This window comes from Molothrus aeneus, chromosome 4 (genome assembly GCF_037042795.1).
Source record: "Molothrus aeneus isolate 106 chromosome 4, BPBGC_Maene_1.0, whole genome shotgun sequence".
Taxonomy (NCBI): domain Eukaryota; kingdom Metazoa; phylum Chordata; class Aves; order Passeriformes; family Icteridae; genus Molothrus; species Molothrus aeneus.
Window position 1 is genome coordinate 45,208,346 of NC_089649.1, and position 15,292 is coordinate 45,223,637.

The window sequence follows — 15,292 nt, forward strand, 5'->3', positions numbered from 1 at the left end:
ATGTATTTTACATGATACATTATTATTAATCCTAGGTGCTAGAGTTTATTTTTTAGTAATTTGGTTGTCCAGATGCTGAAATTTTACAGTTGTTACATAGAGGAGGAGGTTTTCAGCATAAAATAACCAGGTTAATTAGGTTGAAATTAAGTTAATAAGTAATAGGACTAAATGTCAATTAATAGGACTGAATCTAGTCCTCTTAATTGACATTCAGAGCTATCATGACTTGATAGGGACAGAGTTTTTCAAAGTTTAGTATTGAAGGACTTAAATTAAAACCTGGGTTTTAGTTGTCCCTTTGGTTTGACTTATGCATTTTGATACACAGTTTAGATTTAAGTCTTGACCTTTTGAAATACATTTGTTTTATTCCTGACTTGTACAGGCAGTTACCCAAGCTCAATTTTTTTTATCAGTATACTGATAGCTGCTCACTTCAAATTTCAAATAGTCTATTATCATTCATTTAAGAAAAGTACATCAAGAGTAGAAGGCTATACTTGCTTGTTGTACAAGAGTACATTTTTTTCTGTAACTTGTTGTGGAAGTTTTCATTGAATGTAAAGAAATATTTAATGCCTCCATAAGCAATTTTTCTAGTACTTGACTAAAGAGTACTAAGTTTGGATTGAAAAAATTTAGCAACATCTAAGTTTTGACATCTAAATATACCATCATTTCATTGCATCTGCTGATGAATTTTAATCTTTCTCCTTATTTTGTTTCCTTATGCAAAAAGTGCTACAGAGCACATTAAAAAAAATCTCCTGGATATCTTTCAAATGTCTCCTAATGTCACACTTATTCTTTATGCCTTCAGAAAGCTGCCAGTATCAGCAAACAGGGCTGAGCTGATTTAAACCATGAAAAAAACATCCAATGATGCTGTAATTAAACTTTCAGTTATGAATGAAGTTTTGATACGACAAATTTTATGTCTGAATAGCAGGTCCTTTTCAGGGAAGGGGTAGCAGGTTATCAGGGAACTACAAAACTTTCTGAGCAAAGCAAACCTACTTTCAGAAGATGTTCTTTCTAAAGAAGTTATGTTCTGTGGTACTGATATATATTTCCCCTAACATTATATTCTGCTCATATGTCATATTTAATCTTATTTTTCAATTTTTATCTTTCTGACTCCTATGTTGAAATATATACTTCATTGAAGACTTGCACTGCAGCTGATAGATGTGTCAGTCTGTTTTACATTTCCACAGGATTTTTTCCTTTGTTCATACGTAGTTTTTTTGGTTGGGTTTTTTTGGTTTGGTTTGGTTTGTTTTGTTTTGTTTTGTTTTGTTGTTGTTGTTGTTGTTTTTTTGGTTTTTTTTTTGTCTGTACATAAGCTCCACAGATTATTTAGCCTTAGTTTGGAGGAAAAACATACACAAATACAATACTCTCCCCAATACCAAGTCAGTGTTTTGAAACCTTGTACCACTTTAAAACACGTCCACACTTTCCTTGATGTTCTCATGCTTTAAATACTTGTTGGCTCTTATCATTACTCTTCCCTTGCTGAGCAGAAGAGATTTTCATCTTTTCTTGAAAATCAAACTCTCTAGCCCCTTAATAATTTTTGTTGCTGTTATCTGAATTCCTTCAAAACTTGTTTATGTCTTTGTGGTACTTGAGAGACTAAAACTACATGCTGCATTTGAGAAGCAATTCATTTGTGCCAAACAGAGTATGGCTGGTTGTTCTTTATGGAAATGCTGAGCAAGTAAATAATAGTTATTTTTTTTATAGTATAGATGCATAAAAAATTATGATGAAAACTTCAGAAATAATAAAGAAGAAATTACATATATTTATGTAATATAAATATATTACATATATTTATGTAATATAAATATCAGTCAAATATTTGACATCCTTTCCCCACTACTGCACTGCCTTACTTTTAATAAATATGCCTTTAAAATATTAGTTTAACCTATCAATCTCAGGTGTAAGCCTCGTTTTCTTGTCTGTTTTCTTCCTCAACTTCTTTGGGAGTGTTTTATTCCCTTCTTCCAAATACCACATTTTTCCAAGGAATTTCTACATCATCTACTCATAAATATGAAGTAACTTCTCCTATATTTCACCAGGTCTTTCATTACTTCCCTCCCCCCTTCTGCTATGAATCACTTAAAGAAACACTTGTACTTACTTGATTCCAGTGCACATCAAGATCTGTAAGTAGTTTTTCCATGTAAATGTTGCAGCTGCTATTTTAAATACTTTTTTCAAGGCCTAATTTGGACTCTTTCAGAGCCATTAATATCTTTCATTGAACCTGAGTTCAAGATTCATATTTCTTATTTTATTTAAGAACTGCATAAATTCACTATTGTAATGACATCTCTAAAAACTTTAAGTTTACAGAAGGTAAATAGAATTTTGGGTAAATAGAATTTTTCCTATGTAACCTCATCAACTAGACATATTTTTAAGAAGAAATTACAAAAGTATGTTCAGACTGCAGAAGAGCAGAGCGGATAATTTTCATCATATTGGGATGCCACCATATATGTATATTTTCAAAATTACTTGACAATAGAAAAATATTAGGTCAGATATAGCAAAATACAAATCAGGCTGCCAGCCCTACAAACACAAGGTTCACATTTCACCTTGCTTTTGAGACTGTGAAGTGTACAGTTTGCTAAACATATACCAATAAAATTACTTACTAAAATAATTCAAGGGAACTTGCCAACCAGTAACTAGTCTCAGGACATGAAAGACAGACTAAATACTGCTGTATCCTGTCAAGCTCCTTTTCCCCAAACCATCTAATCTGAGCTCACTATTTTTCCACAGCCAGCCTTCAAATACAAGTGTCATAACCTGAACTCTAAGTGAAGATTTTCCATGTGCTGCAGTGGGACTCCAGAGTGCAGATATGTCATGGCTGAAAAGAGATGACAGCAAGAACAGCAAATTTCATGCAGAAGCAATTTTCAGTGATAGGTTGTGAAATAAATTAAGTAAAGATATGGAGAAATCTAGTTCCCAGAATATCAAACCAGAGTGTCTTATTAAAACCTCATTTAATAGTGTGGCTAACTTCATGGAGTAAATTTGAAACATTAGCATCTAATAATACCTTTAGCTAGAGTTTTAGATTTCCTTTGTAAGTTTTTACGGTGTGCTGTGTACATTCAGTATTCACAAGACTTATGGAAAACAGAATGTATGTTTCAGTTGAGATGATGATTGCTTTAATCTTCCAGATAATTATATTTGACATAGTCCCCATAAAGCTTCAGCTTGCATCTGGGATATATTAAACTTAGAAAAGGTAAAGCAAAATATTGGATTCTTTATCTTTTAAAGGCTAGGCATTAGAATTTGTAGTCAGCAAGATTTCAGTTTGAATAACAAACCCCTGGAGAAAGACAAAATCACATTAAATACTTGGAAAAATCATGGATTTGCTTTTTGAATTATTTTTTTTTAGAAAAAGCAATCTAATTGCAGCCAATTTTCTGAAAAAAAATCTGTTCAGTGCAAAAAAGCCAATTGTTTGATATTATGTTTATTTAGTTCCATCAGAGCAGAACTCAAGGATAAGTTCTCACTAGCAATCTAGTGGCTGAATTTTAACTCCCAAATGGGAGCATGCAATTAAACTACAGTAGATGACAGATATTCTCTTCCCCTTGTCTCTTTCCCTGTGTTCTTGTCTCTCCACCAAGCAGTGTGTACCCATCTCCCTCTTGACCCTAGCAAAACTTTCTCATTCTGTATTAACATTTCATGAGGGACCAACCCTTTTCCAGCCTTCTGTGAAGTGAAGGTGAGGCAAGTAAAAGTCTGGGAGAGACAGGTTCTCTCATTCATTTTCCAGGGCTGGCAGCAGCCTGCAGATGTGCTTGCAAATACTTCCCAGGTGAGGAGAAAAAGTATCTTCTGGAGAGAAAAATATCTTCTGTGCTGTTGGTCACTAACATCCAAGGCTGCAGAATTGCTGTGAAATATTATTTCTCAGAGGCTTGCCAATGACTACAACAAATGAACTTCCAGAAAACTGAATATGTCTGCAAAAAAGCAAATTGTCTTACCAAATAAATATCAAGTATTTAGGGATAACTTGCTGGAATTTCTCAGTGTCAGGAAAATGACATATCCTCACATTCATTTCCCAAAAACACTGGCTTTAATATGAATACACAGATAAAGCACCTCAAAGAGGGCATGCCACAAACAACTCCAGGACAGAGTTAAAGCATGGTGGATTCCTCAAAGAGAAACCCAGAGTCTGAGGAAGTACCTTTAAAAATAAATTCCCAATTTAACTATGTAAACAAACATTTATACAAAAAATGACACAAGGAGAAGTTACTATTAACAAACTGTCCAGCAGTGCATTAACTAGTGAAATCTTGAAATTTATTGAAGGTTTTGTCCAATACCTATTAGAAAGTTTAGATTCACTTTAGATTCAGATCCTACTTTCTATGTCATTGCTCCCTATGAAAATTCTATTTTTTTCTGCTGTTTTCTCTACCAATGAGGCCACAAACCAGCAATTCAGGGATGGTTATTACATCCTGCCTGTCTTCATAGTAACAAGCCTTCTGTAGAGATTGTGTTTCACAGTGCTGCAGTGGCAGCAGCTGGGATGAGAAGGCAGGAAGACAGCTCTGCCTCTTTGCATCACTTAATAAAACACACATTACACAGGGCAGAGATAATTGAAGATGACTTACATGAGACCCCTAAATCTCACTAAATCTTCTCAAGAATAAGCATTTTCCATCTTTCCCTGCAAGCACTGAGACTTTCTCTTTGATTTAAAATTTCTTGCCGCTCTTTGATCTGTCTGTTCAGAATGATCTCTGAATTATCTCCCTGCTCACCCTCTGACTTCCATGAGTCCAGCTCACATAACACTCCTCACTCTCCCCTTCTGCTCCCTGCTCTGTGCACAGACAACAGTCTGCCACCATTAGATTATATAGAACTCATTGAACCAAGTCTGCTCTGTTCACAATCACTGTTCATGCTGGTCACTGCAGACAAGCTCAAAGGCTTTATTTCTTTGATATCTTATTGTGCCGTTTTGTACGAGAGATGTCTGAAGAGGAAGATTTTTAATTGAAGGAATTTACCATCTTAGTATGACCAGGTAAACACCATCTTAGTATGACCAGGAGGGGCAGAGAGAATGGAAAAGAGAAAAAAACAAAGAGAGGGAAGGAAAATTTCCAATTATGAAAGAAGATGGTAGAGAAGATTTTAAATAGGGAGTAACAATAGTGAGTTGGGGGGTTTTTTTGGAAGTTTTGGGCTGTTTGTTCTGCTTTGGGGTTTGGGGATTCTTTTTTGGGGATTCTTTTTTGTGGATTCTGTACTTTTCTATTACTGCAATTTCACATACAGCCTAATTTGCTTTTTCACTGGAAAGAAAGAAGTACCTTCTGCCATACCTTTTATTCTATGAAATTGCACTCATCCTTCTCTAATTCCAGTGATGGGACCAGTGAAGCTGTAAGGTATTACTCAGCTAACAAAAAGCTATGTATGGGCATTTTGCCTGTCAGGCCACTGAAGGAAGGAGGAACAATGCTGTTTAATACTCTTCTGCTGTGGTGAAGCATAACGCATGGCTAATGCTAAAACTAATCTCAGTTCACAGCTTATTGCCATCAACCATTTTATAACCAAGACAGTGCTGTTGCTCAAGTTTAGATATTTGGAAGTGTTTGGACACTCCTATAGATTAATACTCCCATAAACTTCTCTAAGCAGGTGCCTCACATATGGCTAAACAGAATGAAGCTTTAACACTTCCTTTCTCATTTGAATTTTAAACTATGGCACAAGCATTAATGTCTCTTTTTTTTTTCTTCAATATGCAGCACTTCAGAAAAGATTTGGCTGCAGGGGCAGAACTTGTGGGTTGTTTTTTTGGTTTTTTTTAATAACGTCAGAATAGGTTATAATCAGCTACATTAAAAACAGGTTAAAATGGAATGATGTGAAAATGAAAATGGAAGTACATCTTTCTTTCATGTTATTCAGTTAATTATTATTTTGTATTTATGGCTGTGATTAGGAATGCTTTCTGCATTCCTGTGTTGGTTTATTTATTATTCTTGGAGCACACAGTGATAGTGAGACAGCAGCTCAGAAACAGCCAGATAAGCTTGCACTTTGAAGTGCACAGAGCTCTAATTAAGCAGTGGGGCTGTTTACAAAGCAGGGCCATAATCACACCATGGAGATTGTTAATATTTATTTGAGATCATGTTTAATTTGAGACTCATGGATGTGAATTAGAAGGCTACACTACTCAGTTTATATAAACCCATTAGTATGTATTTGACTCACAACAAAAGCCAATTAAGGTAGATATTTTGACAAGAGCTTCTCAGTGTTCCACCAGAAGAAAGCTTCAAGGTTAAGACAGTTAAAAGTTCATGAAAACAACAACAGCTGTAGTTTTCATCATGTACTGCTGCTGGGGTGAGTGGATTTTGAGCATTTCCTTTCTTAAAATTATACACCCTTGTTCAGAAATGCAGATCTGGACCATGGCATGAGGTTAAAAAGCATTTACATCTTGCAAAAGCAGTGTGTACAGAGGCAATTGTGGTCACCTGGAGAGAAAGTGATTGTCCTTGGAGCTTCTCCACCCCTCTCCTACCACAAGGAAGGAGAATGCAGAGATGCCTGGCAGTGCACCTTGACATCATGGAGGGCACTCAGGAGACTTTCTCTGTTGGTCTACTATCTCTTCTCCAGATTGCACCCATTTAGCCCCTAGGCTGTTCAAAGGGTAACACCAGGGTGTTGACAGGAGTCAAAGGAGCACTTTCCTGAATGCAAAATATGGTGGGACACGTAGGATTCAGTTCATGGACTGATAAATTGCCCAGATATTTGCACAAAAGGACACCTATGTGCTAAATGAAACTTCTGGATATTTTTAATTTACCTAATTGGAAAACAGAGATTTACAAAAAAAAAAAAAAAAAATCCAAGTGAATCAAAATGTGGCTTTTTCATATGAAGAACTTCACTGAGATTTGTCAAGCTTCTACTGAAACGTTTATGTTCAAACAGAATACATTTTATCTCCATGTCTTTCCATAGGAATTTCTCTAAATCTTTCCAGTTCACTCTGATTGGTGGCTGCTTCTGAACCTGCTACATATCAGATTCTCAGACACTGCAAAAATTGCAGAACCAGATTTTCTTTTGGAAAGCAGCACAAGTAAAATTCAAAATTCAAAGTGCTTCTTTCCCAGACTGGTCTCCTAGATAGCACTTGGAGACATCTCCTGAGACATAAAACAATGACATATGTCATGTGCCCAGCAGCCTTTTTCAATTAGATCTAAAATTCTGATTCTGAATAATTCTTTTGTTTTCTGATACTTTTGGAGAATTATGAAATTGGTTTTTTTGCTTCTCTAACAAGGGGAAAGATGTTTTCATGCATCAGATCAGGCAGGCTGCATAAACCACTCAGCAAAGGAGCTCTGGATCTGCCACACTATTTGTTGCAGTCTGTAGATAAGCCACAGCAAAGCTCAAACTGGCATCATATTTAAAAAAATATGTATCTCTGATGGCTTGTGCCTTTTCTGGATCCATACATCCTTCCAGACTCGAGGGGCCAGAATCACACAGAAGAACCAGAGATATACATCAGAATTTGCACATTGATGAAGAGTCAGAGGGGAAGTCGTTGTATTTTAGAGCAAGCTTGAAGAGCATGAGGCTTATGCAATTTATTTCCTGAGAGCTGGACTCAGTTGCCAGAACTAAAAACAATATCACCATTCCTGTCCATCCTAGTACCCAATGCATTTTGTCTGGTCTTTGGTACTATGTTTGCAGACCAGAGCATGGATGGAACCACTAAAGGACAAAAAACAGATACGTTTGACAAGTGTAGGTTCTTCAGCTGGAAGTGCTGAGCAAGGGTAAGGTTATAGGGAATTAGCCTCTGCCTCCTGCCCTTGGCTGGTTTGAGAATTATGTGTTCAAGAATGACAAGCAGCACTTTACAAGTAGATTCAGCCTTGAAAGGAAGATTGGAGAGGCACAGCTTTGCTTATGCTGACAAGAGGTTTCTAAAAATATTTCCAAAACAAGAAGTGGGAGAAGTCAGTGGTTGCAGTCGCAAGGCAGGCTAGGCCTGGGGGACAGGAAAGACACAGCCCTGGGAGAGTCAGGGGTGGAGCTGGTCCGAGCTGGTGGGAGGGCTGGCAGGGCAGGGAAGGTAGGGTCTCGTCCCTCTAAATATTTGCTTCTGGAATTACACAAAGACTCTTCCTGGGCATGCATGATGCTCCTCATGCATGAAGCGGGCAGCTGTCTCTCTCCTGAGGGTGTACTATCACCTCATCCCCCTAACACCAGCTGCTGCAACCCCCTCGTGTCTGCAACAGAGCCCTCTCCTTCAGATTCCCCTCATATTATTTTTGGTTCAGCACACATCTTTGTTGACCCATCCCCTTTTTACGAATTTACTCTTTTGGGATTTTTTTATCTCAGCTATTAAACAGAAAACATTAAATAAAATGAAATTATCCTGGAAGATAGCTGGAGTATTGACTGTGCTATGACTGCGGTCAACCCAAAATTATTCATATACAAAATTATTCAAATACAAAAACCTGTGTCTGATTGTGGTCATTCTTAAGTTTCCAGACACAGGAAAGTCAAAAGATAGAGCTGCATCATAGACTTTACCTAGATGGTTGATGATTTAGGACTTTGCTTATTTTTGCATGCATTTTGCTGTAACATCTGTATCCAACTAATTGAATTGCAGATGTACGACATGGAAGGGTGTGTTTTCCCTTTATAGAAAGGGTATTTGTTTTCAGGAGATTTTCCAGTACACTGTCAAATAGAGCAGCAAAACATTTTCCATTTTCTTTAAAAATACATTCCTTGCCAACCTGTAAATCTCAACATTAAAACCTTTTGCCCTTAATGTCATTCGCAGTGCTCCAGTTTAGCTGTCTGGTTTAAGAACAAGTTAATCAAGTACACTCATGTTGATCAACATCAAAGATTCACCTGGTGAAGTCTGTACTGTGTGTACTTGGTACCAATGGCCCCCTCTCTCAGTTCAGACTGTAAGCATGAGTTTACCAGAGAAATGGAGGAAGTTCTTCCACAAAAAATCTGCAAGTAACTGCAGGTCTGTGATTCAGGTAGATGTCTCTGTGAAAACAGCTACACCTTCAAGGGGAGCAGGAACAAGCCTGAGCTGAAATGGAAAATATCTCCACATAAGCAGACATTGTTTGGGCAGTAGCAAATGGGAACATGGGGGGAGCTTGCCTGAGATTCAGAGTAGGGCTCTCCACGAGAGTATCAAATAATGGCACAGTAGTGGTGGCAGCTCAGCAGCTTTTCCCTGAACACATGGGTGTTTTCCAGCACAGAACTCCTTGTCACTGTCCCCCTAGTCCTGCTGCCATCAGCTGCCTGTACACTGGGGTCATGGATGTTTTTCAGTATCACATGGGTATTGAGAGGAGCTGAGGAAAACTGAGTGTATTGTTCTTCAAGGGGTGTTTTGTAAATGATGCAAGAATGGAGATTGCAGCACAGCTCTGCCCTGATACCATCTTTTAACATGATTTTAAAAATCCTTTAAAATCATGTGCTTTCTTATTGCATGGCAAATTCTTACCTCAATTTTTTGACTGCATTGGATATCATGAATCTCAGATTTCCTTTGCTGATCATATGTATTTGTTTTTAACTGTATTCTCCATTTATATCTCTGTCTACTCTTTTCTAAAATTAATGTCCTTAATTTTATATGCATATTTCTAGCATATCTATATCTAATTATTTACCTGCACATGTCCCACTAAAAATTTCTGACATTTAATTCTTTACACAATCTTACTTAGATTACCTATTTATTTATGTTGAAGCATCACACAAACAAACACTTTTAGCAGTATTTCTCTGCTTCATTGCAGTTTTTTCTTCCTTTGCTCTTTACCATTTTCCAGACCATTTTGTTGAGCAGATTGTAAGAAATATTTTAAATATATTTATGTCAACATGTGTAATATAACTCACAGTAACTCTCAAAGAATCAAACCCTAATTAGAAATATATGTATGTTGCTGATTTTATTTTTAAATTCTTTAAAGTTGTTTTAGCTTCTAAAATGAATAATGGTCTGCCTGTTTTTATTGACATTGTAGCCTGGACTAGGCACATGATTTTGGAAAGATTCCCCCAACACCACTCTTTGGTTCATATCTCCAAGCAGTCTTGGAGCACGTGAATTGGATGGGTTTCAAATGAAACCAAGCCAAAAGATGCACCCTGGTAGTGTGCCAGTGATCTCCAACCCACTCATGAAACCCCAAGGATTCATTCAGGTCACAAGATGCAGGTAGACATAGTTCAAAGTAACTCTACTTTGAGATGTGTCAAAACTTTGGTACCATTTATTTTGCTGTATAAATCCATTCTTTCTGGATTTGCCTGTGCAAGCATTGCACTTGCTCTACCAGGAATTTTTGTAAGAATAATAATTAAGAAAAAAAAAACACAAAAAAAAAAAAAAAAAAAAAAAAAAAACAAGGGGAAAAAAACCAACAAAAGAACCACAACCACACAAGAGTGTGTTATCATATTGAATTTCTCTGGAGAGTTGGCTGCTTCTTTCTCCATCCGGTCTCATAAAGAAGGAGGGGGATAATGAGGAAAGCAACAGTAAAATATAGAGATCACTCACTGCTGTTTTGTTCAAAGACACACACAGGACATTAGTGTTTGCAGATGCTCTATAAAGATAAAAGACTAAGGCCTAGATGGGAAGAAATTATGATCTGCATTAAATAGATGATGAGCCAGTTATTCCCTCAGTTACACTATTGCAAATCTAATAAATTTCATTTCATTGTCAGAATGAGATAACAATTTCTCTTAAAGGAAATGATGACTAGTGAAAATGGAGGGAACTGAGAAGACACCAGAAAAAAAATTACAACAAATAAGAAATTGTGAAATAAATTATCTAATGTTATGAAAAGAAAAACTGTTGCAGTGTGATGCAATATCCTGCTTCAGTTATCCCAGTTCCTTTCCCCAGGTGTGCCAATACCTTCTCCCTTCCCCTCCCCTTGCCTCCTGCCGAGAGCTGTCCGTCAATCTTAACATTTCAGAAAGGGCGTCGTGTGATTGGCAAAGTTCAAAAGATGCCTCTCAGCCCTGGGGGGCATTGGGTCATTCAAGTGTCACTTGTCCCCTGAGCCTTCCCCCCTCCTACCTGGTTGGTGGCACACCTACCCCTTCCCTCCCCCTCTCTCCTGGGCTTAAAAGACATGGGACCACGCGGTTCAGGATTCTGTTGGAGCTGTTACAAGATTCAGAGATCTGTGACCCTGGAATAAAGCTCTGGATTAATCCCTCCAGCAGAATCCATCTCCTTTTCCCTTCAACATCGCCTATGGCCTTTCCACCAGAGGTAAACCTGAGTTCCTGCAAGCCTGGACCTGTTCCAAGTGCCTAGCTGCAACATCCAGCCAGCCAAAGGTGTCTCTGAGGTGAAACACCACAGCTGCCACCTTTGGTCCAGCAGCAAGGGTCAAACGAGCCCAGGCAAATTCCATCCGGTAATATTGGGATCGTATTTTAATAAAAAACTGTTTTGTTTTAGGAAGAAATTCAAAGGGAATGAAAATCCCTTTGTTAAGGGTTAAAACTCTCAGTTCTGTAATTTGGTCTCTCTATGCCAATCTTGCAAGAAGTTAATCAATCAATTCTAATGATAATACTTCTAAAGAAAATAATGGTATCTAATATTAATTACTGTAGTTGCTGTAAAAAAAAGTTAAGGACTACCTGTAGAATGAACGTGTAGACAACTTTATTTGACAGGTTTTGCTTTCCCATATAATGGAGGGGATTAGGTTTTTAAACTGGTATCTCTCATCTCTTCACACATTACCACATAGTATTAAAAAGGGAAAAAGAGTCTCAGGCACTCCTTTATTCCTCCCTTTCTCCCTCAGGGAAGCCACAGGACACAGTAATCAATTAAAAAGGTCAAAATAAGCAAGGTCAAATGGCTTCATTTGCCGTGACTATTAATCTCAGTTACATTCGTAAATATTTTTCATATGGGAACTTATCTTTCCACTCAGCAAAGTGTGGGGGCTTAGTTCCCTCTCCATTTTTATTATCTCCCCTCTTCCTCTCATTTATTTATTTCCTTTCATTAGTGTATAATCATGAAGTACTAAATATAGGGAACTTAGAATCAGGCCCTATTCTCTGCCTTAACTAGGGTAAAATGCCAAAAAAAATATGGTGACAAAATAAAATACCTGATCTCTAGATATTTAAAATTACTTTATCTCTCTTCTATTTCTTACCTTTTTCATGTCCAAACATGAAAGATTACCTGAAATATCAGCTAAGCAGGGAAATATTATCCTAATAAATGAGCATGCAAGTATGTGCCTGGTAAGTTATTTGATTAAACAGGAAGCTAGAATCCTATAGATATCCACAAATAAAGCCCCAAATCTAAATGACTGTATCGTTAGCTCATTTGTAAACTGTTCCAGATGTAAGATTTTGGCAGCTTTCCAGTAGGCTGGCTGCAGTCTGAGCTTTCCTGCATCCGCAGTGAGAACTGCAATGCCTGACTCTTCAAGGGAAAGCTCCACAAGGCTGATGACAAATTATATAAAGTAACAACCTGCCTGCCTGGCAAAGAGGAATCCAAACAGATCCCCGGGCAGAGAATGCCCTTTTTCCTGGGGCTAAGCTACAGCCGTTTGACCTGGATGTGTGATCGATCTGCATTATGCATCACCCGGTGAAAGCCCCTCTGAGGAGATCATTTAGTGATCATATCAGGGACTCCACTGCTAGAGCCTTGGATGTTATCTGGAAAAACACGAGAGACAGACGACTGGCAGGTGAGAAGGACATTACATAAATATATTTTAAAATTCATAAGGGATCAAAATCTATGACAGTAATTAGTGGTATCATTTGCATATGTGTCGATGTAGCCTCTGAGCGCTTCTCCAGCCTTTTGTTTGTGTGTCATGTTACATCTGTGCTGTGCCTAGGGTGGAACTGTGTGTGCTCCTCTAACTAGATGAGACAAACTTCGGTTAAAAGAAGAACAGCAGTGAATTTTGGTTCAGTATTATGGCACAAATTCCTCAGACTAAAGTGTGCTGAAGCATTTTATTTTGCTGTTAGGTCAGACCTTGTGCTTCACTGCTGTGATGTGCTTCAGTGAGTTGCGTTACGGAGCGTTTTGTAGCCAAGGAGTGTGTCAGTTGGAATATCTGGGCTGTGCACTGAGCAATTACTGGTATTTCCTCTGGCAAGGATTTCAGTGCTGTGAGCTCCAAGTGAGTATCAGGTATGCCAGAGCTAGGCTTCTGAGATATAAATTACCAGCCATCTATATACTTTCAGTCCACATTTTTATTTTGACTTGCAAATATTCAAAAACTGGGGGCAGAACATAATAGAGGGCTGGAGAAGAAGATAATTTAACTCACTTTATTTTTCTCTTCTATTATTGTCTATTAGAGGAATGCTTCTCTTTCACCCTGCTGAGGTTGTTACTTTTATTTTGCAGCATTTAGAGGTTTCTAAAAAGGCTGCAGAAATGCACAATGGGTGTGACTGCCAGAGGGATTGTTTTGGTTTGTTTGTATACTTACAGTGGGGGTGGTTTATTCCAGGGGGAAGGAAGGAGGGAGGAGAAATGTGAATAATGATAAGATCGGATGAGATGACCAAGAGGCAGACTTTATGGCTTACTAATGTAAACTGAACTTTTACATCACTCTCCTGAGTTTACGTTTTACAGAAATAAGAGTAGCTAAGTGCATAACAGACATTTGGTTGAGTACTGATTCCAAAACTGATTACATTGGGTAATCAGGCAGTGAGTGGCCATTGCCTATAAAGAAACACGTGGGCAAAATCTGCTCTGAATTAGACCTACTCATAAAAACCTTGCTTTGCCCACGTGTATAAGTGACTGGATTAATTCTGTGCCTATTCCCATAGATGGCAAAGGAAAGTGAGTTTCCTAGGCAGAGGAATTCAGCTTTTCACTGTTTTACAGTAAAAGCTCATGGTCACAGGAGATGGGGGCATCATATTTACTTCAGTGCTCTGTAGGTGGCCATAAATATGGCAGTGTCATAAAAGCACTAGACTTTAACCTCTCTTCACAGCAAACAGAACGGGGCAGACAGTCCACTTCATCTCTCAAAAGTGTGTTATAAAACTGTGATTCTTTCGTAGCCTTAAGCACTGCAAGACACGTTGCAGCAGTCACAACACAGGTCCTAATGTTGAGGGCAATGCTGGAACTCCACGGAAGAACACTGAAAGGAAAGAAATTCTGAGAGAAAAGGCATGCATGTTACACAAATCTATAAAAAGGAAGCCAGTGGGGCCAAGTCAGCCTTTGTTTAATCTGCATGATGCCTGGTCAGCTGGACACTTGTTTATCCTGAGATTCTTTGCCATTCTACCTGCTGGAGATGTTTATGTGAATGCTTTGAAGTAAGCTTTTTAATTTATCATTACGTTCAGAATGGCATTTGCATCAACAGACTCCAAGTACCTCTGGCCTGTGTCCACATACAACAACTGCTACCAACTGTCTTCTATGAAATTGTTTCCCTCTCATCAGCTGACATAGGAAAGCATTTAATGATATGTAATTTATACCTTCAGAATGTGACCTACATATGAAAGTATGCAGATTTTATCAGGATACAAAGAGAACTTGATAAATGTATATATTTAACCTTGCATATGATTATCAAATATTTGGAGGCTAAACAGCTGCTAATTATATTTCTGGAGACTCTGTCACATTCCTAGAAACAGGGAGTGAACGTGAACCCTTTAGCCCCTTTAGCTGCACTGATAAGGGTCGGCATGTTTTTATTCTACTTGGCAGCTGGTTATGAGCCATCACATTTTTTATCAATACAAGATAGGCTTAGATGTTAGAGGACCCTTAAAAACTGTGACAGTTTCATTTTCCAGGCTGTGCTGTTGATGTAGACTTGTCAGTCCACTAGTATATTTGGGCTGCTGTCAGTCAGATAACCTAAAAATCAGGCTAAAATCCCAATAAGAAGTATGTAGTTAGAGTAGATATCAGGGTGTATTCCAGAAAATACTTCATGATTAACAGAGATTCAAGGAGAGAAACAAAACAGCAAGTTGTGTTGCTGTTCTGTTTGTTCTCTGGGATATCAGCAGTTTAAACTGCTGACTACCTGAAAATGGTCATGAAGGGTCATGA

At 37.9% G+C, this 15,292-nt stretch overlaps 1 protein-coding gene across 2 annotated transcripts in view; it reads left to right on the forward strand.

Moving 5' to 3' along the window:
- Positions 1–15,292, forward strand: part of DLC1 (DLC1 Rho GTPase activating protein) — a 214,725-nt gene that overhangs the window by 103,190 nt on the left and 96,243 nt on the right. The window contains exon 1 of one of the 2 annotated variants that reach the window (XM_066548399.1): positions 12,805–12,917. The exons of the other annotated variant lie outside the window; for it this stretch is intronic. The gene's annotated coding sequence lies outside the window, so the exon portion shown is untranslated. Of the gene's footprint in view, positions 1–12,804; positions 12,918–15,292 lie in introns of those variants that run through there. 2 annotated transcript variants of the gene reach the window in all.